Below are 26,595 nucleotides of genomic sequence, written 5' to 3'. Positions count from 1 at the left end.
CCACATCTATCTCAAGAACAGGGGTCACTGACCCCCATCTCATGGGTGCAGTAAAAGGAGAGATGGCCACAAATATGCAGATCTTCCCATTCACTTGTACGGGACAGCCAAAAATAGCAGAGACTGCCTGCAAATTTTAAGAACTGTTTTACTTGAAAACTTGATTTAAACAATAGGTAATAATAAGTAATTAACTGACAAGTCATAACCTTTTATAGACTCGTTGGCAATTTTACTGTCAAAAAATAGTAAAGGTTAATAAAAAGGGTAAGCGCAGTGGCTGGAAATGCCATACCTAAAGATAAAAATTGTCTTTTAACTTGCACAAACAGGATCTTTAGATATCACTCTGCCATCATCCCAAATATCTGCAGCTGTCATCACCTGTAATAGATTTTTTATAAATAATGGCCAGAGAACTCATTAATCATTCATAAACAATCCTCCCGGGACAACAATTGTTTCACTATATATAGCCTCATAATTCTTAGGCTGGAGTCCCTTAGGCATTAAGAAGATTCGAGGATGTATCACAAGATGACATATGTGGCATAATTTAAAGAAGGGTGTCACAGATCACATATCTTGTATGTGCCATTTTCTTGTTGATACCACTTTCTGCACCTAGTGTAATACGAAAAATGCTATTTAACCCTTAATAGGAGGGGACCATCAATAAACCCACGGCTTTGAACCACTTACACTACAGACTGGTATAGGGGCCATTAGTGGCTGGGAGAAGGCACATGCAAATAACCAGTTCAGTGCACCAAGGACAGGGCTGGGTTTGGGCAGGTCAGAGAGAAGAAACGGGGAGCTGACAATGGGTTGTGGACGGATGGCAGCAAGTTTGATAAGCGACGAGACCGACTATATAGCCGTTTTGTTAATAAAACTGATGTTTTCAGTTCTCAGTTGAACAGTGGGCTCGCTTGAGCATAGTGGCCCCGGGATCTGCCTGGGTTTGTGCTGACCCTAACCCTGACGCAAGACATGGCCACCCAGCACTGGCCCCGAACATAAACAGTGATAGTGTTAGACCGGGATCACACAGGGTATTTTGGACCGTAATTTGACGCGGAGACCGCCTCAGGTTTCGGTCCAAAATACGGGTAGCTGCGACTGTTGAGCACTCCGCTCCAGATTAGGCCCAAATGAATGGGCCTAGTTGGGAGGAGGTATGAAGAATGAGCATGTCGCTTCTTTTTTCTGGGAGCAGGAAAAAACGGCTCCTGGAAAAAAAGAACTGACCGGCTCCCCCCAAAAAAATTAAACGTTTTTCAGAAATTTAATATTTCTGATGTCTTCTAAATATTTTGATGGAATTCGGTTCACAATAAAAACCTCAAAATTGATGGCTATTCCCAAATGCAAAGTTTATGACTGGAAAAAAAAAATATGATTTTTCATTGTTTTTTGTTGTGTTATGTGATAAGACTTTATCCAGTTGTAGATGTTTTGGGTTAACTCTGCTACATTAAATTATTTTTCACAATTATGAATAGTCATAGGTTTGTTGCTATTGTCCAGAAAGCGATTGCGACTAGGGTTGAGCCGATCTTGACTTTTCAGGATCGATTTTAAAATCCGATTTCCGATCATTTTTCATTCGAACCCGATCTCGATCCCAATTCCGATCCCAATGCAAGTCAACGGGATTTTTTTTATTAATCGGAGATCGGATTTTAAAAGCAATCCTATTCACTATACAGCATGGAATCTAACAATTGAACGCTTTAATTGTTAGAATCCACACTGTGTAGTGAATCACTAAGTAGCCAGAGGATTTTTTTTTAATCCTCTAGCTACTTTGTCCCCCCTGGTGTCCACTTACCTGCAGAGATGGCTGCTCCGGTGCCCGGTGTTCTTCTTTGCCTCGCTGCTGCTCCACACTGCTCTTCTTGCCTCGCTGCCCCCTGCCTCTCACGTTAGGAGAGTGTGGGTGGGTACTGGGAGGGGAGACGTCACGTCTCCCCACCCTGTACCCGCCCACACTCTTCTAAGCCACAAGCCCCGCCTTCCTAGCTCTTTAAACACTAACCTGGGAGGTGGGGAAGCGAGGCGAGAGGAGCAGCGTGGAGCAGCAGCGAGGCGAAGAAGAACACCGGGACCAGAGCAGCCATCTCTGGAGGTAAGTAGCTACTAGAGATGTTACTTTAGTCTCTCATTAGAATGAATGGAGGCAGCCGGTGCACAGGGGGTTAAGGCTGTGTGCCGGCTGCTTCCTTTCATTCCTATGGAACCGCAGCGGAGCCTTCACACTGAGTATACACTATATACTCAGTGTGAAGGCTAAGCAAAGCATTGTGGGAAATACTACCGATCTCGATCCCACCTAAAAAGATCGTGATTGCGATCGTGAAATTTTCTCGATCGCCGATCGGAATCCGATCTTTTCCGAACACGATCGCTCAACCCTACTAGTCTATGCTGTTTCCAAATCTGCTATAGAGGTAAGTAGATATTATGGGATCAGTATAGCAAAGTGAGCTTCGCACTTTCTGTAATTCCTATTTACTAAGGTTGAGCCGATCTTGAGATTTCAGGATCGTTTTTAAAATCCGATTTCCAATAATTTTCCAGCCGATCCCGATCGTGAAATTTGCTTGATCACCGATCGGGACGCGATATTTCTCGATCTCGATCGCTCAACCCTAGTTACTTTATGTTTATGGAGTAGGGTTGAGCCGATCTTGAGATTTCGGGATAGTTTTTAAAATCTGATTTTCGATCATTTTTCAGCCGATCAGCATCCGATCTTTCCTGATCCTAATTGCTACTATTTACCTATCTGTAATTTACAGAAGCCAACTAGAGCAGCCATATTCTGCAGGTTTCTGTAACTCCTGACGTAGAGATTGAGTTTCTACTACAATCTGTTGCTTCTACATTAGTAAATGTGCCCCTTAATTTAATAGACTATCCCTAAAGATAAATTATTACATTGTACATTTCCCCAAAAGTGAATTTTTACAAATATACAGGAAAAAAAATAATACAATTTACTAATAGACAACTTTTTTTTTTTTCAAGAAACTTCATAATCATGATTTGACATTGAATATAACCCACACTGGATATAAGTCATATATCTAAAAACATAAAGAAAGATTCATATGTTATAGAATTTCTTAGAAAAAATATCTTGCCAAATCTCTTTTCTAGGCACCTCTTATTTTAAGATGCATTGTTAGTCGGAGGTGAGTAGGAGCCATGTCTTGAGATTTGACTGAGCTTTCGTGCTGACCTATCTAACCCTACTCTCCTGGCTTTTTATCTTACCGGAGTTGATATTGCTGTGTTCACGTATGTTCAGATCCTTGGATAGAAAAATAAATGTACTCAAGAATGCTCAGTGCTTCTAGGAATATAAGTCAGCAAGCGACATGGGGAAAACAGGGGAGAGGGAAAGCGGGTCTGTGTCACATTTAATATCACACCTAAGAATAGTCACACTGAATACACTGAATAATAATATTGTATGGCAAGCTACTGGGGCGCAGAATGGGACAGGTAAGTATGACATCATATAATAAGTATATATTATAAAAAATATGTACTTATTAGTTCTATGGTTTATGTGCCTAATAATATATTAGAAAAAATTCTGTACCTATTAGTATATGGTTTATGTGCCTAACAGCACCAAAATCATTTATAAACCACTTATATGCTGTTGTAGGAGAGATTGCAGCAAAATTGCACTTTCGCACAATGACAGTATGTTGTTGGTGGGAGACGTACAAGCCACGGGAGAATAGACTGTGCCAGCACTGTGACCAGGGGGCCCTAGAAGACGAGACCCACTTCCTGCTACACTGCACCAAATACTCAGCTGTGAGGGCCGTCTACTACCAAAGACTCTCTGTCCACATCCCAGACTTCATATCTGCAGACGAGAAGAGGAAACTCTACATCCTACTGGGAGAAGAAGAGGCCACTGTGGAGATCGCTGCCCAATACGTGTCCAGCTGTCACCAAACCAGAGGAAGATGAGACCCCCATGGACTGTTATACCCCAAACCACCCACCCCACCCCACCATAAAGCGGTCACCAATTAAGAGGAAGATGAGACTCCATGGACTGTTATACCCCAACCACCCGCCCCGCCCCACCTCCCCATATAGCAGTCACCAACTAAGAGGAAGATGAGACTCCATGGACTGTTATACCCCAACCCCCCCCATACCCATCACCCACCCACCCATACCCATCACCCACCCACCCGAATCCAACTCCCCCCCACTTTACTAGCTTTGGCAATGCCAAATATCTATTCGGACGTGCCAATAAAGCTTGTTTGATTTGATTTGACTCTGTTCTCATGATCTAGGGTGAGATAGTTTATCTTACTACACTGTCTACCAATAAGTATTTGGGCACCCATGCAAATGAAGATATCTGGGATGTCACGCTTCCGCTGTTAAACATCGTGTAGGAAACAGCATTGGCATTAGTCGCATGCAAGATGCCACGAAGTGCATAGTTGTCCGATTTCGAGAAAGGGGTAATTGTCGGTACCACAGAAATGGTCGATCCTTAAGGGACATAGCAAGCGAACTGAATTACCCAAAATCGACAGTGGCCTATGGGATTATGAAGTGGAAGGTGAACGGTGATTGTCAGAATGTGGCCCGAGTCGACAGACCCCTGAAACTGGGAGATAGAGACCGACGAGTGCTGGCCAGAGAAACCGCCCCCAACCGATGGCTCACATATACAAGGAGTATCACCAGGCATCCGGGAGTATTGTGTCGATCAATACCATCCGTAAGGAAGCATCTGCTGGGGTCTACCAACTATTGGATAGGAAGAAATGTTGTTTTTCTATTCTACCACAGGGGTCCATATACTTATTGGTAGACAGTGTATAAGTAGATTCATTACACTTACTTATTAATTCACATTACTTTATTAAAGGTCTTCAAATTCCCTGCTTCCCTTCACTAATCTTTAGGGCCTTGTACAGTTGCTTTTAAATGGGTTGTCCGGGCAGTAACATTTTTCAGCCATTTCCCACCTTTTTATTTTTCCATTCACATTATGTATAAGGGATTATTTTTATGCGGGAAATGTGGTATCTTATAACGGTATCATTTAATATTCTGTATGATGCTCTGATCCCAGACTCTTATTATTCTATATTGGCACTGTGAGAGTTAACTTTTGTCTGCTTTTGATTGGCAGCCTATCTATCAATCAAGCCTGGGGCAGGTTCTAAACTTCCTATAAACAGGTCATCAGCCCAGACATGCTTGCTGACTATTGTGACTCTGACCTTGCTAAGCATTTCTACTTGCTCTTATATTGTATTTACTGACCTTTGCTCTTTGGCTTTTGACTACTCCTTTGGATTGCGATTTGGTACTGCTTTGTCTCTCTGGCTTGACCTCGACTTGCTGATTCCTCTTCTGTGTTGTATTGTCTTGTCCTTTTCTGTTTAACACTTATCTAGAAGGGACTGTCGCCCAGTTGTCCTCTACCTCCTGGGGTGGTTGAAGATAGTAGGTAGGGACAGGGGTTGGATCGAGTTTGGGACTTACTGTCTCTGTGACTCTCTTCCTTCCGGGGTATAGCAGTAGCCATGGGGAAATTGATCAATAGGCAATATCCTAACAACTTCATTACTAATGCATCAAAATATATTAATAAATCCATTCACTTCAATTTCAGGCTGCCGTAGGTTGCCTGTAATAGAGATATATTGAAGACAGGCCTGGGAACCTTCAGTATGCTCCCAGCTGTAATGGGCTCAGGATGGTGCCCCCCCCCCCCCAAATCTCATGATAGGGGATAGCAATCTTGTTTAGCATGGCGGCATGCATTTGACAGAGGCACGGAAGAGTTGATGTACTGAAGACCTGGTGACTATAGCGTCCGCTCAACTCCTGAAAGGGCACCATTTTTAAAATGATGACATCTGCACATAGTACAGCAAATGCTTGCAAGGGGTACAGAAATCAAATTAACTCTTTACTTTCTGGTCTATCATTATACATAAATACGATCAATAGCTAATGCATTTACAACTGCAGTCAGGTACTGGTTCATTTTGCCATAAAATTCAAGAGGCCACACTAAGGGTAGGGCTGTTTTTAATGTAGGTTTCTTTCTTACCTTATCTAGGAAAATAGATCTGTCATTAAATTTATGATTCTGAAATTCCACATGTAATGTTTTATTTAATACGTTTGTCCATAAGAGGTTTGATGCTTTAAAATGGTTACGACCTGGGGATGATTTATTTACATTCTGTTTGTCCATAATGGCTAGTTATGTAGAAAAATATGTGCGTGTAGAAAGTCCAGCACAGCTATGGAAGTAGCCATAGGCACACAACTACCTACTTTAATCGGATGCGTCCCTGGGAGGGGAATGTGTGAAGAAGATTACGCTGTGCTCCGGGAGAGGTCTACACTGAATGCTGCTGCCAGACAATGGCATGCCAATTAGCAAGCGGCGCACTAGGGTGTTCATGGGCACATCATCTGGTTATTTGAGCCCTATTTATATCAAACTCTAGAACTACTTTAATTGTGAAGAATATGAATGATGACAAGTAATAGTTATTCTGAGAAAACTGTCTGGTCAAATACTGTAAATTTTAATATGGAAAGAAATGCATGCATCCAAGTCATTCAAATTTTTGTTGTAAACAAGTGTGACTTATGTATCAGAACTGAGGGGAACAATGTCATTGTCCTCAACAACCTATCAGAACTAGTGTCTCATTTCCCAATGCATTTTATAAATGAAAGTTAATCTCTAATTGACCGATGTAGGGAATATGGACAATACATCAGAGAGCTATGTATTTTGGCAGAGGGATCTTTGGGCCCCCCTAGGGTTCAGGGCCGGTTGAGACTGCTATTGCTGCATCCCCTATAGCTACAGCCCTGAAAATCCATACAAGACCAAAGGAGTTTACTCACCCTTAACGTGGTTATGGTGATCTGTGGGTCACCTTGACTTACAGTGGGGCAAAAAAGTATTTAGTCAGTCACCAATAGTGCAAGTTCCACCACTTAAAAAGATGAGAGGCGTCTGTAATTAACATCATAGGTAGACCTCAACTATGAGAGACAAAATGAGAAAACAAATCCAGAAAATCACATTGTCAGATTTTGTAAGAATTTATTTGCAAATTATGGTGGAAAATAAGTATTTGGTCAGTAACAAAATTTCATCTCAATACTTTGTTATATATCCTTTGTTGACAATGACAGAGGTCAAACGTTTTCTGTAAGTCTTCACAAGGTTGGCACACACTGTTGTTGGTATGTTGGCCCATTCTTCCATGCAGATCTCCTCTAGAGCAGTGATGTTTTGGGGCTGTCGCTTGGCAACACGGACTTTCAACTCCCTCCAAAGGTTTTCTATAGGGTTGAGATCTGGAGACTGGCTAGGCCACTCCAGGACCTTGAAATGCTTCTTACAAAGCCACTCCTTCGTTGCCCTGGCGGTGTGCTTTGGATCGTTGTCATGTTGAAAGACCCAGCCACGTTTCATCTTCAATGACCTTGCTGATGGAAGGAGGTTGCACTCAAAATCTCACAATACATGGCCCCATTCATTCTTTCATGTACCCGAATCAGTCGTCCTGGCCCCTTTGCAGAGAAACAGCCCCAAAACATGATGTTTCCACCCCCATGCTTTACAGTAGGTATGGTGTTTGATGGATGCAACTCAGTATTCTTTTTCCTCCAAACACGTAAAGTTGTGTTTCTACCAAACAGTTCCAGTTTGGTTTCATCAGACCATAGAACATTCTCCCAATACTCTTCTGGATCATCCAAATGCTCTCTAGCAAACTTCAGACGTCCCGGACATGTACTGGCTTAAGCAGTGGGACACGTCTGGCACTGCAGGATCTGAGTCCCTGGCGGCGTAGTGTGTTACTTTTTGCTCACCGTTCTTGTGATCATTTTGACCCCACGGGGTGAGATTTTGCGTGGAGCCCCAGATCGAGGGAGATTATCAGTGGTCTTGTATGTCTAAGTGGTCTTGTTTAAGTCCTGTTTGTGTTCCTTTAAACGGGTTGGCCACTTCTAGATAAAGTACATAGATTTAAATTGGGCAAAATACATTTACTTATTGTCAATCAATAATTATCTATATAAGTTATCACATCCCCTTGCCCATTGGTGTCTTATAGGTGCCAGCACCACAGCACTAAGCATTACATCCATAAAATTTGTTAGAATACTCATCACACGACTCTACTGTTCCCAAAGATAAATCTTTGGTGCTGAATACATCAGCACTGCCTTGCAATATTATCAGTATTATAGTGCTGTCCTTATGTATTAGGAGCCGTGGGGAGAGGAGAGAGATTTTGTTTTCACTGCACCGCTTATATACTGATAGTACTGCAGGGCAGCGCTGATGTATCTGGATGGCAATGCTAGGGAGGGCTGCACAGCCAACCATACTGATGGCGATAGAAGGCTGTAGAACACAGGCAAAGACAGTATGTGTGGGTATGGTGCATATACTGTATGTGCAACATGTAAGCAATGTATGTACCATATAGCAGTACTACATATTGTGTGCATAGTGTTACTTTGTATGTGTAATGGAATAAATGGTACTTTACATGTTATGGGTTAAAGTGCATCTGTCCGATCATTTTTAGACCCCCAACCAGCAGCTACCCCATCCAGTTTTGCCCTTTAGTATCAACTCTCTGAATAAGCTTCATGTTGCCAAAACCCAATGTTATAAGCTTTTAAAAATCATTTCGCCATTTATAAATGTACTGGAACTAGTCACAATGGAGGGCACTTCAGTTTCCTAGTCTAGATCCTTGTGTGATTATTTCGACTATGTCAACCTGTCCGCTCATCTCTCCCTAAGTCTGCCTGAAATATTGCGCAGGCGCAGTTACAGCTGTGCCCAAAGCCAGGAGGACTTTGAGGTTGAGAAATGGGAATTCAAGTGCAGTTGGGGAGCGAGGAGTACACCAGCTGATATGGGTAAGCAAAGCACGGTAAGCAAGATCTTACGCAATGGGTTATGGTTTATCCTTACAAATTACAACTGGTTTATAAGTTACACCTGCAAGACAATGAAATGTGACTTCAATTGTGCAAGAATCTCCTGGCGGTAAAGGAAAGCAGAAAGTCTAGTCTGAGCTAAATTATTATATCAATGTTTGCCAAATAACAGATCAAGTATGTCTGATACCAACCAATGCCAATGGTAACTCTATGAGTTGACGCAACTGTATTTATCGATATGTAAAGCCAGGATCACATCTGCATTCGGGTTTCCGTTCGAGGAGTCTGCTTGGGAACCCCCCGAATGGAAACCTAAACGCATAAAAAAGTGGTCACCTATAATAACCCGCGGACCCCATAGACACACATGGGGTCCATGTGATTTCTGTTCCGTTTCCGCGTGAAACATGCAAAGAGAAAAGTGCTGCTTGTAGGACTTTTCTTTCCACATGTTTCGTGTGGACACCGAGCGGAAACCACATGGACCCCATTATAGTCTATGGTGTCCGCGGATTTCCCAGGTAACCACTTTTTTTATGTGTATAGGTTTCCATTTGGCGAGTCCCCAAGTGGACCTAAGAATACTCCAATATAGTTACATTCTATATCTGTAATCCAGTGTTAGGGAACCCTGGGAAGGGACACAAGAGACAGTGAGCCCTAAGCTGATGCCCCCAACTGTCCCTTCCTATTGCCAGACCCTATCCTACGTAATAGGCGGCAACCACGAAGACATTCCCTCCCTGTATATGTGAAACACAAAACGGACACAAGAAGGACAACAACAAAGAGAGGTCAGCTAGCCAAGGATCAGTAACAGTCGAGCGATGCAGTGCCAAATCGGAGTCCAAAGAATAGTCAGTGAGGAAAGCCAAAGGTCAACGATAATAGTGTAAGCAAAAACAGGGACAGTAAAGAGCAAGTATGCACACGGCAATAGCATGCATAGGTGTGAATGAGAGCCAAGGTTAAATAGGGAGGAAGAACCCGCCCATGGAGTTGACAGGAAGGCAGCTGTATATCACAGGGCAAGGCCAGATTAACCATTAAAGGAGCAGAGACAAACAAGGGCAGAAGACGGGTGTGGTGCAAATACAATCACAGCAGTAGTGCCGTGTTCACACAGTGCGACCAAAAACTTTAAGCCATGAACCAAACTGCACACACCTCCTGCGCCACAGCACGCGAGCAGAGGGCGGTGCAGAGACCCAAACAGGCAGAGATGTTACAATATCTCTTGGAAATCAAGGACTGTGGTTGTGCTCACTTTGTACACTTAGTTTAACTATCGGTATTGATATTCATCCAGTCTAGGAAAGTCCCTTAAATAACAAAATAACATTTCCATATCGATGTGCCTTTTGCCTGGTTTACTTATACACCGCATCATCAAAAGCCAGCATGAAAAGGTTCCTGGCTCCTGACAAGCTTGGAAACATTAACAAATATCTAGAGTATGTAAGTCATTGAGACAGTCAGACATAGATCAATGATCCGTCTCTAACTCAACAAATAATAGATACTCTTAAGGTTTCTTTTTTTTAATCATTTTTAAAACACTTATTTTCCAAAATCCTTAAAAAACAACACAAATCTAAAAGAAGCAAATGAACATTTTCTTTCACATCGAGTCCTTTACAAAAGTTGTTAGATATTAAAGAAATACTCCAATATTCTTAATGCATTTGACATCACCTAGGGTATGTTTTCATGTTTTACTCAGTTGCTCTTTTTGGACCCAAATTTTTTAATCTAAGATTGTCCAATGTATCTATATAAAAGAATTCCCATAAACCGTGGTAATAAACATTCACTGGAGACTTGTGAAGATATTACTATTTATGAGCTGGAATGTAATTAGTAATTTAATATTCTACTAACTCTTGTCTGTTACTTTTCGCGGCAATAACCGCTCCCTGATTATATTATTCTCCATAATCCTAGAACAGGGCAGTGATGGCGCTATTAGGGTCAATTTCATTAATTGTTAATTGTTATGGAGCAAGTCTAACAACAACGTGATGGGAGCAATTCTGATAAAATTTCCAAGTGTGGGATACTATTCTACAAGGAAAATACACCCCTCGAGCTTGAAACTGCAACACCAAGAAGGAAAAGTCTTGGACTTATGGAAATGACAGGATTGACAGATGTGTTAATGATATGCAAATGAAAAACATGGAGACAAAATATTCAAGGCGTCTTGATTTATGAAACATTGAGTGTGAGCACACATATGGTATATAGAGATGAGCGAACAGTAAAATGTTCGAGATTCGATATTCGTTTCGAGTAGCCCCTCAATATTCGACTACTCGAATCGAATATCGAACCCTATTATAGTCCATGGGGGGAAAATGCTCGTTTCAGGGGTAGGCAACATTTGATCAAATTATACTTACCAAGTCCACGAGTGAGGGTCGGGCTGGATCCTCCGAGAAGTCTTCTCCTTGCAGCGTCCCCGCGGCATCTTCCGGCTCTGAATTCACTCTGCCAGCCATCGGGCCTGGGCAGAGCCGACTGCGCATGCCCACACTACAAGCGGACATGCGCAGTCGGCTCTGCCCAGCCCCGATGCCTGGCAGAGTGAATTCAGAGCCGAAAGACGCCGTGGGGAAGCTGCATGGAGAAGACTTCTAAAGGTAGGAGAAGAACCAGCGTTGATTGGCCGACTGTATAGCATTCGGCCAATCAATGTTGGTTCTGCATCAAACTTTTCCATTCGAATAGCGAGTGGTACTCGATCGAGTACGAGTATTTTGAATACCGTAGTATTCGATCGAATACCTACTCGATCGAATACTACTCGCTCATCTCTAATGGTATATCATGCTCAAGGTGGAGATGGAATGAGTGGATTACCCTCGCACAGATTTTGGCGTATCAGTGGTCAAGGTGTACCCATACAGTGAAAGGTGGAGTATAAGCACAACAAAAAGGTATACAATGGTTGATGTTGTTATGGTTTGACTCTCACCCGGGAGAGTTGTGGAAAAAGTAACAACTAGTATTCAGAGGTGTAATAATGATAGGAAGCTTCAGGTCCTCTGGGCGCTGGGGTGTCAGAGGATCCAGACGATTAGGAAATCTGTGGACGAAGATGGAGTTAGAACTCCAAAAAATGAGGTGGTGAACCTGCACTTTCCAATGATGAAGTTTATTCAGCTCAATTCACACATCACAAGTATGAATTGAGCTGAATAAACATCATCATTGGAAAGCCCAAGCTCACCACCTCATTTTTTGTAGTTCTAACTCCATCCTTGTCCACGGAAATATAGTTCCTGAGACACTTTGGTTACATAGTTACATAGTAGATGAGGTTGGATGTAGACTTCAGTCCTCTACAGTGTTGACCCAGAAGAAGGCAAAAAAAAAACCATGAGGCTCATGCCAATTGCTCCATTTCAGAGGAAAACTCCAATCTGGCAGTCAGTATAAAAACCCTGAATCAACGTGTCCTTAAAATCTAGAATCCATAACCTGTAATATTGTTCTCTTCAATCAAGGCCCTCTTTGAACTTTATTCAATGAATCCGCCATCACCTCTTCCTGGGGCAGAGACTTCCAGAGCCTCGCTGTTCTTACGGTAAAGAATCCCCGTCTGGGTCTGTTGCTGGTGAGACTTTCTCTCCTCCAGACGTAGAAGATGTCCCTCTACGTAGTGTGATAGCCTCACCACCAGTTCCTTTGTAAGACAGAACCTGAAATGAAGACTATAGGGGTCCAACTACTTCCCAACCCACTCCATAATCCCAAGATAGGAAGAGAGTGACATTCAGAAGTCATCACTGAAGCAAGGCTGCATCTACAATGAGGTGAGCTATTCCAACAAAAAACCCTTACAATTTCCTCCACCACCATTATGTATAAATCTAATAAATTAAGCATCCTACCATTATATAACCTGGAGTTCCATTTTGTTATGCCTGAGCTGCTCCTTTCTGTTCCTCTCGCCAAGGTTTGCTTTGGGTATGTTGTAGAAAGTGCCCATGTGACTCAGGATAAGTGTTGCTACTACAAATCTTTTTTTTTTTTTTTTTTTTTAATGTAGATTGTGAGCCCCACATAGAGCTCATAATGTACATTTTTCCCTATCAGTATGTCTTTTTGGAATATGGGATGGAAATCCATACAAACACGGGGAGAACATACAAACTCCTTGCAGATGGTTTTTTGCCCTTGGCGGGATTTGAACACCAGGACCCAGCACTGCAAGGCTGCAGTGCTAACCACTGAGCCACTGAGTGGCCCCCGCCGCAAACTTTCTTTTTACGATCCTGATGATAAGTCAATTGGTTGTATTGTCTGCTGTCTGGGAACAGCGCAAATCAGCACACGTCTCTGAACAACCTAATGGTAAAATAATTGTAGTCTACTTGACTTAGATGTTGTGGTTTTGCTACGACAGTAGATCCTGCGACCGATCCTCATTACTTTTACTGGCCATGATTCTGCTGCTAAAAACCCAACAGTGGCATAGATTTAGGTTGAGCATGGGGGAGGGGGGGGGGCGTACACATCTAAGTTGGCCCCACACTCAGATATACAGATATTATCTCTATACAGTGACCTTAGAGTGGTAAATACCGGCTCCACACAGGGCTCTGCAGTACAGGAACACTGTTGTGGCCTACAGATGATGTCTCTGTCATAGTTCACATCTTCCATGTCTTCCATCTAGACCGCCATAACTACATAAAAGTAGAGCAGGAAGCGAGCAGCTTCTTTCTTTACCATCCATTATAGATGCATCAGTGTCATGCTGATAACAATGCAGCTGAATATGTATCTTGTGTTTGAGGGCCCTGCCGGGTGGTTAGGCCTCTGATGCCCAGGCCAGAGTGCCATAAATGTAAATTAACTACGTCATGACTCAGCCATTTTCTTTGATTTACCATTCCAGAAACCTTTTTTTTTTTTCCATACCTGTGATTTGGAGAGTTACATAGTAGATGAGGTTGGATAAAGACATCAGTCCATCAAGTCCAACCTATAACCCTACCACCCCCTACAGTGTTGATCCAGGGGAAGGCAAAAATCCCCATAAAGCTCATGCCAATTGCCCCATTTCAGGGGAAAAAATTCCTTCCCGACTCCAATCTGGCAGTCAGTATGAAAACCCTGGATTACAACCCTGGGTTATAATGTACAGGTTTTATTTTTGCATAAACAACACAGTAAGGGTCTGTTTTTCACATTTTTCAAGTTGTTGTTTTTTGTAAAAGTGCAAAGTGCTACTAAAAATGTTTTAAAAATAGTTTCCCCTCTCCCTAATTATTATTTTTAAGGGGGCGTTCACACTAGCATTGCTGACTGCCCTTTGTGAGTCCTTTCAAAAACCAGGGAAAACTGCTCGGGGACAGCTTGTCGGCAGTCAGTTTAAAAACCCATTCATTTCAATAGGTTTTTAAAGCAAATCCCCGGTGACCGTATGCAGCCTGTCCCCCGTGAAACCACTTTTTTTTTTACATGAACACAAATTCGGATCTTATAGGTTACACATAGTTTTGCATTGTGCTGTTGGAGTGGTAGTGATGTTATTCATTTATATGTTACGTTATTTATTTAATGAATTAAACATTGTGCCCCCTGTAAGGTCATAATAGACATTTTTGGGGAATATTTCAATGTTATTTGATTTGTTGATTTTCCCTGTAGCTAGGGCTGATACATTAACCTCAGTTACAGGAGAAATCCAGTCTCCTGCTACACTTCAGAGCCAATCTGGGTCCTTTAGGGAACCTGGAGAATTACATGACAGCTGGGCCGAGGGCAATAATAATACATTTTATTTCTATAGCGCCAACATATTCCGCAGCGCTGTACAATTTGTAGGGTTCAAATACAGACAAAAAGACACATTACAAAGAAATAGTCACTTCACACAATGGGACTGAGGGCCCTGCTCGCAAGAGCTTACAATCTATGAGGTAGAGGGGGTGACACAAGAGGTAGCAGGGGAGGCATTGCTTATACAGAGGTCAGACAATTATGTAATAGAGGTGACTGTCATTACACAAACATAAAACTGCGTGAGCCGTCACCAGTCGTGTCCTTTAATGTATAGATATAAAGTTAGTCTAAAACGGCATCATATAGTGTGGGGTAATGTGGGAGGGGGAACAGTGAAGGGTTCCTTAATTAACCCCGTGCTGTATATAGTTATCGGGTGATCAATATCTGGTTACACAGGTATGAATGAAGGGAACCTGAGTATTTTCTGCCGCCTCTGCAATCTTGCTTACAGGGTTTACTACCTGACAGCACAACACATGTAAGCTTCAACCAGACCAAGTGAATACTGTGACTGCATGCTATAAAAGTGTAATACCTTACTGATAAACATCATAAAAATAACCCTCAACGGGTCACACAAACATTGAAAACAATCAATAGGTCTTAAGTTGCTATATCCATTTCCTTTCCTTCTGAAGCTTTCCTTCTATTACATGTATGCCTCTCAAACCGAGATCGACTCCATCGCATAACTTTGAGAGGTCCGATTGTGATACTATTAAAAGTGCAATTTTGGCAATTGTTATATATGATTATGAAATGATATGTTCCTTAAGCCTCACATGTAGTGTATTTTACACCCTTTGTGGCACGTGATGTGTTATGGGATTTTTATATTCCTTCATCCCCTCTGAATCATCAAAATAATCAATCCTTTCAATGTTAGGGCAACACCCATCCCAACCCAAAAAAGGCTTGTGCCAAGACAGACGTTGGGTGGACACCATCTGTAAGAAGAAGCCCTTCACACTGCATGGGTTAGTAATTATTTGTGTAGTGTCCACATAAGGGTATTAAAAACCATGTACATTTAATCTGTTCCTTTGACTAATTTTACTATTCCTTTAATAGACTATGCCACTACAGAATGGAGGCTGAGTACCATAATATGATCCAGACAGAGGGAATTCTGGGAGGAGAAAAAGAGTGAGAGTTCCTCTGTCCTCAAATAAAAGGAGTAAGTGTGTGTGAGAACAAGCTGAGCCAGAGCCCTAAGCTAGACGGGAGGGAAACCATCTGGAACAGCCATGTGCCATTCAGTAGTCAGGAGATGGGAATTATCCCTGCTCAGCTTGTGGACAAAAGAGAGATATGCCAGATCAGGATTTGAGGCTCAGTATTACATGGACCTCATAGCTACAGCCCTGCTTGCAGTAACCTTCACTATCTACATCTCACAGTTGGGAAGTTGTATAACAGGAAATTGCTAGTGTGTGTGTGCCCCAGCAAGGGAGACGCAAACTGTTGATAGAATCACCGTCAATCATCTCAGCCCCAAGTTTTAGTGGAAATGCCATAAAGATTGTACTTCCAATATCTGGATGCCGGTGTACCTTGTTCTACCGCAAATAAAAAAAAAAGTGAATTATGCTGTTCTTAAAACAGTTTAATGTCACCCTCCATCTGCCCCCCAGTTTAATGTTCCTCTTCATCTCCCCCCAGTTTAATGTCCCCCTTCATATGTCCCCAGTTTTATGTCCCCCTTCATCTACCCATTGTGTAATGCCCCCCCTTCATCTGTCCCAATTTAATGTCCCCCATCATCTGTTTCCAGTTTAATGGCCCTCTTCATCTCCCCCAGTTTAATGTTCCCAGTTCATCTGCCACAAGTTTAATGTTCCTCATTCATTTGCCCCCACAGCTTAACATGTGAGTGATGTCTTCACATTGCGCCTACAGCTCCCGGGACCAGAGCACACAGGGATGTGCTTCACACACAATGATGAAACTGTCTGCGGATGACTTCTGCTTCGTCATTGTATTTAACTCATCTGTGTCCGGAGAGGATGTAGATGAGTTGGTAGCGGGACATACCTCCCGCTGTCTGGGACAGCAGGACAAAACCTGGAATCCAGGACAGTTGGGAGGTATACATAAGGCTGTCAGTCCTGTGTGTGGGCGAGATAAGAATGATTCTGTCTCTCCTAGGAGTTCTGCTAAGATTTACTCTGTATTTCAACTCAGAATTTCCGCTCCAACTCATGTAAACCTATACTGTACATCCAAGAGCTCAGTCACTGGATAAGACAGTAGAGATCACTGTATAGATTCACTTAGTAAGATTTGCTGTTATATTTGTGCTTGCTTAACTCTAAAAATCTTTATTATTTTTTAGTGCGACCTGACAACAAAATCTTTTTTGTGCCATCGGAACAACTATTTACTTGTGCCTTCTGTGTGACCCTCAGGACAGACTTTTCTAAGCTCCCATAAGGCAGGTACAGAGATGGAGACAGACTCATACTGTTTGTGATACAAAAGGCTGCTCTGTATGCAACAACCCCCCGTGGCTCCCAATTGTCACACATAGAACACCAGGTCTTGCCTAGATTGATCTTTAGGCACATAGAAGCTTTGAAAGGATGGACGCCTAAGCATGCTGCGCTTCGGGGGTTACTAGACACTGATCAGAGAATAGGAAGAACATTGTGTCTTGAGACCCCCTACAGAGTGCCTACAGAGTGAGTTGTATAGTGTAAGTAAAACATACATTGTACACTTTTTTTCCCCACGGATGTGTCCACCTTTACTTTACTTTGCCACAAATATTGAGTACTCCAATTTCTCACAATTCAGTGACATGCTTCTAAAATCCTCTACAGGCTGCAGTTCACATCACAACCACTAAGTGGCCAACTGTGGATATGTTATGGTCTGGGGATCCTTGACCACGGACTGGCCCCGGACTGATAACTTCTCAGTCCAGTAACGGAAAAAACATATAAAAAACAATAGTAAGTATGAGCAGTTTGGACTTCTAGTGTGGATACCCCTACACCCTGCCTCGCACAACTAGAAGTAGCCGTGGGCCCGACTAACTTGCCTGAATGGGCACGAGCACAGCTGGAGAAGTAGCTAACCTGCAAAGGGAAATAGAGCCCCTATCTAGCTTCACATTTATGAAGGAGAGGCAGATACAGAACAAGCCCCCCACGGGTGTCCAGACTTGGACTAACGGTGAACGTGAGAACACAAAAGCATAGGAAGAGAATAAACGTGAAACACAGAATAACTGAACTAAAGCAAGGGATAGGAAAAAACAGAACTAAGTATCACACACCCAAAAACCCCTACCAAAAATATTCCAAACCTCCAGACAGAAAAATACCTAGGGCTCACTGCGCCCGGAACACTATGTCTGGACAGGAGCTCAATACTTAGCGAAATATCCAGTGTGAACAGGAGCAAGAAACTGGATGGGCCGGGATGCAGGTGGTAGCAGCTTCAGACACAGACCATACTAGAGCACAGGTACAGAAGATTTAAGACCGGCATCAGATAGCATGTGCAACAACCTTATATAGTCAGAGAAGGCCTCGCCCAGGCCTGTCAAGTATTCAGCACTGCAGGGAACTTAACCCCTTCAGAGGCCAAGACACACCAGGCACTGATCCACCAGGCAACTCACCACGTGAGCCACGCCCGAGTGCCAGAGCAGAAACCGCATGTCTGGTGTGAACATTCCCCTGCCGTGCATCAGGTGATTCACGCGCTGAATGCCGTCCGGACACTCTGCGCCTGAACCTAACAGGCCGAGACTGCTGAGACCGGGTCATAACAGGATACCTACAGCGTAAGCAACTCCCAATAAAGCAATTTAAATAGTTTTTTTTTCAAAGCTGATCATCTCGTGCTAGTCAGCCAACAGGAATGGGAACATCTGTAATTTAATTAGATAATATATATATATATATATATATATATATATATATATATATATATATATATACACTCATCGGCCACTTTATTAGGTACACCATGCTAGTAACGGGTTGGACCCCCTTTTGCCTTCAGAACTGCCTCAATTCTTCGTGGCATAGATTCAACAAGGTGCTGGAAGCATTCCTCAGAGATTTTGGTCCATATTGACATGATGGCATCACACAGTTGCCGCAGATTTGTCGGCTGCACATCCATGATGCGAATCTCCCGTTCCACCACATCCCAAAGATGCTCTATTGGATTGAGATCTGGTGACTGTGGAGGCCATTGGAGTACAGTGAACTCATTGTCATGTTCAAGAAACCAGTCTGAGATGATTCCAGCTTTATGACATGGCGCATTATCCTGCTGAAAGTAGCCATCAGATGTTGGGTACATTGTGGTCATAAAGGGATGGACATGGTCAGCAACAATACTCAGGTAGGCTTTGGCGTTGCAACGATGCTCAATTGGTACCAAGGGGCCCAAAGAGTGCCAAGAAAATATTCCCCACACCATGACACCACCACCACCAGCCTGAACCGTTGATACAAGGCAGGATGGATCCATGCTTTCATGTTGTTGACGCCAAATTCTGACCTTACCATCCGAATGTCGCAGCAGAAATCGAGACTCATCAGACCAGGCAACGTTTTTCCAATCTTCAATTGTCCAATTTCGATGAGCTTGTGCAAATTGTAGCCTCAGTTTCCTGTTCTTAGCTGAAAGGAGTGGCACCCGGTGTGGTCTTCTGCTGCTGTAGCCCATCTGCCTCAAAGTTCGATGTACTGTGCGTTCAGAGATGCTCTTCTGGCTACCTTGGTTGTAACGGGTGGCTATTTGAGTCACTGTTGCCTTTCTATCAGCTCGAACCAGTCTGGCCATTCTCCTCTGACCTCTGGCATCAACAACGCATTTCCGCCCACAGAACTGCCGCTCACTGGATGTTTTTTCTTTTTCGGACCATTCTCTGTAAACCCTAGAGATGGTTGTGCGTGAAAATCCCAGTAGATCAGCAGTTTCTGAAATACTCAGACCAGCCCTTCTGGCACCAACAACCATGCCACGTTCAAAGGCACTCAAATCACCTTTCTTCCCCATACTGATGCTCGGTTTGAACTGCAGGAGATTGTCTTGACCATGTCTACATGCCTAAATGCACTGAGTTGCTGCCATGTGATTGGCTGATTAGAAATTAAGTGTTAACGAGCAGTTGGACAGGTGTACCTAATAAAGTGGCCGGTGAGTGTATATATATATATATATATATATATATATATATATATATATATATATATATGCAATTTTTGTGTTACCAAGATTATATTCTATTTGCCTTGCAGCCACCAATAAATGGGACTATGCTGCAAGTAGGTATATAAAACTCTTAATAAGCTCAATGAGAATTCTGTATGCAGTAAGCTCATATGTGCCACCTAGTGGTGAGTGCAACCTGCCAGAGTATTATCATGTAGCTTTATAGTCATATGGAAGATGTAGAAAACCAAATGAATCAATAGAGTAGGGGAAGATTATGTAAGCTAAATGCATCCTAATACTAGAGTACATGCACAGTGCTACATATTAGATACCCTTGTCTATATGTATGTGTAACATCTCTGCCTGTTCAGATCACTGTGCCACCCTCTGCTCGCATGCGGCGGTGCAGGAGGCGTGTGCAGTTTAGTTCCTTGCTTAGAGTTTTTGGTTGCACTGTGTGAACACGGCTCTAGTTCTTTAAATGAATTTGCACCACACCCATCTTCTGCCCTTGTCTGCCTCTGTCCATTAAGTAGTTAAATTTGGTCTTGCCCTGTGATTGACGGCCTGCCTTCCTGTCAGGTCCATCCTCCCCTATTTAGTCTTGGCTCACATTCCAACTGGTGCCTGTTATTGCCTCGTGCTTGCTGGCTTCTCTTGCTGTTATTTTACTTGTATTCTTAATCCTGACCTTGGCTTTTCCTATTGACTAGTCTTTTGGACTTTGATTTGGCACAGCATTGCTCGACTGTTACCGAACCCTGGCTAGCTGACCTCCCTTTGTTGCTGTTTGTCTTGTCTGCGTTTTGTGTGTCACATATATAGGAAGGGATCGTCTCCAAGTTGCCACCTATTACATAGGATAGGGCCTGTCAAGAGGAAGGGACAGTGGGGGGCTTTAGCTTAGGGCTCACTGTCTCTTGTGCCCCTTCCTCCAGGGTTCTCCAGCAGCTATTGGGGAATTGTCATTTAAGCAATTCCCTAACAGTATGTGAACATGAGAACAGTCAGTTATTTTTGTGGGAGACACAATTGGCTTTTACACACACAGCAGCCTTTTGTTTTGTCCCCAAAAAGCTTATACCAGTAAACTGCATCCTTCTTGGTCCATGGAGATCCCAGAAGATTAGAGGTCCACAGCAAGTGTCATATAGGAAGTATTGTGGTTCTCTGATAGGTCATGTCTGGGGTTTCCTCCTTCTATTGAGTGTCAGAAATTTTGTCTTCTTAATTGGTTGAATCATCATATTCCTGCCTACAAACACTCTCATGATAAAAATGTTATTTGACTGCCAAAAATCTTCTGAACACATTCACGTATTTTGATACAACTTGTTAGGACTTCTAGATGTGCGGCTTTCTCCATCCTTATAATCTTCCCAGACTCCATGAAACGGACTTCCAAAATGACCTTTTATAATTTCTACCAATTGTCCTTTTCCTTTTCTGTCCACCTCCATGTATAGCCTGCACTGTAACAATACATTTCCAATCTCGTAAATCTATTCTTAAATATTCTCATAAATCTAATCTTATAAATCTCAATTTTCCTTTATGAATTCCTCATTATAACCCATGGCTGGTAATTTTTTAAAACAGGTTGTACATTGGCTGTGAACAACAGACGTTTCATCAGTTTTTCATGCCCGGGTACAATATAAACAGACACTTTGTCCTCTTGGAACCATATTGTGTGCAGTGTTTGACTCACCAGACTTACAAATCATTAGACATTCGTTTCATAAGAATTCTCCAAATTCTCAGAGTTAGGCCGGTCTCATGTCTTCTGAAGCAGGCGCCTTGTAAAGCCCCAGTAGCAGGAATGGTTTCTTCATGTCCGCCATTGCTTGATAATGTCCATATGTGTAAATAATAATTGAGATAACCTACAAGGTGACAGTCACATCTTATTCACACAGCTGCTTTTAGCAGACGTGTGATGTTCCCGCTAGTCGCCATCAGGACATGATCTTGCTTATTTTCGGGTTGCGCTGTCTGTTCTCTCACTGTAGACAGACTAAAACTGAGATATTATTGATACATTACATTAAAAGAGTACAAAAAAAAACCCCATATGAAATCTGATATTGCGATCACTTGTATATAAAATATCTTCAAAGGATTATTACTTATTGTTTGGCCCCAACATCAACGTCATACAACATCATACATATATTATGGGAAAAAATATTCAATATTCAATATTCTAATTTTCAATCAATATATCCATAAGTGAAAAAAAACAAAACACAACTTTCTTTGTTTAAACATAAGGCCTGGTTCACATCTGCGTTGGTAATCCGTTCAGGGGGATTCCACATGGGGACCCCCTGAATGGACTACCACCACAGATGTGAACCAGGCCTAACATGTAGGGATTGAAAAGCTGCAAACTTATGAGGGCTTAAAGGCGATGTCTTATCTAAGTTACCCCCCCCACACCTTCTAAATTACTTACTGCATGTACTCGAGTATAAGCCAAATTTTTCAGCACAGTTTTTGTGCTTATACTCGAGTCAGCAAAACAAAAAAAATTATTATTTTTTTTTAGAAGGGGGGGGGGGGGTCTATGACCAGCCCCAATATCAATGCATAGAATCTCCCATAAAATAGTGGGGTAAAAAAGAAGCTTTAAAAAAAAGTTGTAAATCCCTCCTTTCCCTAGAATACATACAAAAGTAGAAAATGACTGTGACACACAAACACATTAGGTATCCCTGTGTCTGACAGTGCCCGGTCTACTGAATATAGGGGATCTGCAGTGCTCCTCTTCCGTCGGGAAGGGGTTATAGGAGCACTGCAGATACCCTATATTCAGCCAGACTGAATTCCAAGTGGGGAGGGGGGAAGCCCTCAAGGTCAGGGAAGGGGCAGACAGACAACCAAAAACACCCCTCCCCTTCCCCAGCACCAGTATCTACTGCACCCCAAAACTCCGACCATTTTAATTTTTGAAATTTTCCAGTAGCTGCTGCATCCCCCCCCCCCCCCCCTCGGCTTATACTCGAGTCAATAAGTTTTCCCAGTTTTTTGTGGTATAATTAGGGGCCTCGGCTTATATTCGGGTCGGCTTATACTCGAGTATATACGGTAGCTATATTTACCTAGTTTTCTAGAAAGAATGCAGTGTTTTACATTTCCACTTGTTGATGTTTTCTGCATGAATTTATTTTTAGAAAAATCTCATTAATATTGTAGCCAGCGATAAGGAGCGACATGTTTCTGCCGTGGCCGTCTTGTTTTGAAGCCTATGTTGTATTCCTGGTTATTTGGCTTCTAGGGATAAACTTCCTAGCAACCACTTTTTATTTTTTCAATGGGTCTTTCGGGCAGCCAATACTTCAATCGATCACTAATTGATAGAAACAATTGTTAATATGACGTTTATTTACGTGTAAACCTGCCAATGTCAGCAGACATGACTGTGAAACGTTGCACTGTCTGACCGGGAAGCAAAGAATAATCGCAACTCCGCTTTAGAAATTGCAGATATATTTTAATTCACATAAAGCTTGCTTGTTGTGTCAAAAATATATCTTTATCCTCTCATGAATAAACAGGGAACATTAGTTCTTATTAGAAAAGTGTTTTGTAAATAAATGGCTTAAAAATATATAAAATTAACATATTAAAAAAACTCATGCATCCCAGAGGGAGAAATATTAGACGAACAAATTTGTTTATTCTCACATTTAATAAAAATTCTTAATGTACTTGTTAGATAAGAGCTAACATACTACCCCCTGCAGATGTATTAGTCTAGAAAAGACCAAACTGCAGCTACAGCAGGCCTGAGTTAAAGCCTATTCAAGCAACCAAGTTCAGAGGCCATGAGATGCCCGTGAAAAAATAGATTGTTCTGTATTTTTTCACAGCTCGGATCATTTTCACGGACCCAATTCACTCATTGAAGACCTTATTCTTATGTTAGTGTGTCATTCATTGGTTTCCACCAGTATTTGTTAACAATCACTTCTGGTGTGTTTCTGAGGCAATATCTTGTGCCAGAAATGCACCAGAAGTCATAGAAGGAGCTGCCCATCAATTCAAATGAATTGCGGGGCAGTACTTGCCTCCTCCCCTCCCCGTGATGCAGTGATATATCCCTGTACTATGACAAAGTGACATCACAGTAGAGAAATCTATAAAACATTGGTGGCACAGTGAAAAAAAAATCATATTAAAAGGTACCACTTCTGTTAGGAGCTCTGCTATCATTGAGCCATTTGGTCAGCTGAATTTAAGGCTTTGGTACAAAACTGAAATGAACCAAACACTGAAGAGGTGATGCCTCTTGTGAAGGATCTCACCTTACCAAGCCACCTGAGACCACCTCTCTTAACCTTCCACTTATGCCCCGTGAGTGTCTGGGCTCATAGGATAATACAAAATGAACTTTATAAATTTTATATATTTATTAACCTGAGTGGGTTGGTACTAGCCTCAAAAATGTACAGAAATATATATATCAATGGATCGTCAAGCAAATACAGGTAACAGTACAGTACAATACAGAAAATAAAATGGGGGATAAAAGAGTAGAAAAGATATAATAGCAAACAAAGTTATGGTTTGGGTCGCTGGGGCCTCACTCCTAGGCCTCAAAGCCCTTTCTTAAATCAGTCTACAAAGCATGTGTCCTTTACATGTTGTCCCAGAGTCGGCACTCTGCTTGCTGCCTCTTTGTTGAGTCTTTTCTGAGTGACCAAGAATCTAGGTCCCCGACCACACCTCCTTCTTAGGTAGCCCCCTCCTCTTTCCTTCCTTGCAGAATCTGGAGAAAGAGCAGTGTTTTCCTAGCTGGAGTAAAGCTGTGTGTCTTTGGTTCAATTGAGGGTAATTATCCCTCCCTTAGTGGAGATCTGCCATCTAGGGGCCATAAACTGTCTGGCTGGAAAGGGCCATTCCCCATTGTATATACATAAAACCACTGAAACAAATTGACCCCCAAGGTAAACAAAGCTTACACATCACATTCCTAGAGGTATGTGTAGGACTGATGTGACCAAGTAAAAATACCTTTCAAAGAACGAAACACGGCTGAGTGTCTGTTCATCACACCTCTATTAATTTCATTAAGCTCTTCAATGATAGGCCCATTTGAAATTAGCGCCAAGACCAGGTATGTTAGCCCTATAGTTTTTTAAACTGTGCCATCAATATTTTATATATCCCTATATTTGCGACTTCACGGAACAAGGATAAATCATGGCCGTGCCGCCTACACTACACTAAGACTTCTTGGAGGATCCAGCCCGACCCTCACTCGTAGACTTGGTAAGTGTAATTTGATCGAATGTTGCCTACCCCTGAAACGAGCATTTTCCCCCCCATAGACTATAATAGGATTCGATATTCGATTCGAGTAGTCGAATATTGAGGGGCTACTCGAAACGAATATCGAATCTCGAACATTTTACTGTTCGCTCATCTCTATTCTCTTGTAAAGCAAACTCCCATTGTATCTTCTTTGCACTACTTCTGATTCCTTAAACTGTGGTGTTTGGCGATGACTAGGGTTTAGCGATCGGGAAAGATCAGATCCCGATCGGTGATCGAGCAAATTTCACAATCGCGATCGGCTGGAAAATGATTGGAAATCGGATTTTGAAATCTCAACCCTACTGTATATATAATATACAATTAGAATTGAGCGATCGAGTTTGGAAAAGATTGGGTTCTGATCGGCGATCGAGTAAATTTCGCGATTGGGATCGGCTGGAATATGATCGAAAATTGGAATTTAAAATCGATCCTGAAATTTCAAGATCGGCTCAACCCCAGCCATGACTGCTATTAAAGGTTATTTTTCATTACTTCAGGTATTTACTCCGTTGAGCTATATAGGGTATTGTGCCCCATGTACTAATTCTTAATAAAATAGAGTATTAGGATGATGGTTATAGAACATGAAAAGTCATGGAAAAATGAATATTCAATAAATTTTTTTTTTGTTGTTGTCTCCCTTGATAAGATATCACACTGCAGCAGTTTAATCAGTTGCAGTAGTTTGGGTTACCTCTGCTACATCTATCTATCTATCTATCTATCTATCTATCTATCTATCTATCTATCTATCTATCTATCTATCAATCTAAGGAAAGTCGCCACGTATCTACGAGTACAACATATGAGCAGTTAGTGCTCCTCTAGGTAGGTTAGAAGCAATCAACTAAGATTATCTATTTGGCTTACGAAATATTTGATAACAGTAACAAGCAAACTATGAGCGCACTTCCATTTTTCAGCAGGGTGCAAACCAGAAATTCACTTCTGTCTGAAATGCTTTTCACTAAATTAAATCCTTGAAATTGGATCTAATAAATCATTTTCCACTTCCAAAGGCAAAAGTTTATTCCTTTTATGACATGAACATCCGAGGCAACAATGTATCTAAGTGATGACTTGGGTCTGATTATTCAATCAGAGAAAGTACTTCTGTATGTGTTTCCTATACAGATAATGAATTATCACAGCCTAGTCGTATGTTTTTTATATCCCTTATATAATAATAAGTGGAAAAATAAGTAAATTTACAGATTTGTGTTGTTAGCCTATTGCTAATACACTTTTTCTTAAAGGGTTGCCTCATGAACACAGCTCTGTTTAGTCCTG

The sequence above is a fragment of the Leptodactylus fuscus genome, chromosome 11, assembly GCF_031893055.1.
Source record: "Leptodactylus fuscus isolate aLepFus1 chromosome 11, aLepFus1.hap2, whole genome shotgun sequence".
NCBI lineage: Eukaryota > Metazoa > Chordata > Amphibia > Anura > Leptodactylidae > Leptodactylus > Leptodactylus fuscus.
The sequence above is the reverse complement of the archived record's forward strand: the minus strand, read 5'-3'. Positions refer to the sequence as shown.